General features: G+C 44.4%; 1 protein-coding gene across 1 annotated transcript in view; it reads right to left on the bottom strand.

Moving 5' to 3' along the window:
* Nucleotides 1–286, bottom strand: part of cox5ba (cytochrome c oxidase subunit 5Ba) — a gene marked incomplete at its 5' end in the record, with an annotated part of 21084 nt that overhangs the window by 1468 nt on the left and 19330 nt on the right.

Below are 286 nucleotides of genomic sequence, written 5' to 3' on the forward strand. Positions count from 1 at the left end.
GAGAGAGAGAGAGAGAGAGAGAGAGAGAGAGAGAGAGAGAGAGGAGGACGTCAGACCAGGCGAGACACGCAAACACACACACAGTGGACAAAAACAAAAACTGGATTCATATTGTTACTGTGGGGGAAGAAGGAGTCACGGTGAGCGTACACACGGGCATGAAATGTGGAGGTGGATGTAATGCTAAAAGTCAGACATGCTAAAAGTAGTGATTATTTACATGGATTATTACATGCTGCTCTATACACGCTAAAAGTAGTGATTATTTACATGGAGTCTGGTGGAG

This window comes from Etheostoma spectabile, unplaced genomic scaffold (genome assembly GCF_008692095.1).
Source record: "Etheostoma spectabile isolate EspeVRDwgs_2016 unplaced genomic scaffold, UIUC_Espe_1.0 scaffold453, whole genome shotgun sequence".
In the NCBI taxonomy this organism is placed as follows: domain Eukaryota; kingdom Metazoa; phylum Chordata; class Actinopteri; order Perciformes; family Percidae; genus Etheostoma; species Etheostoma spectabile.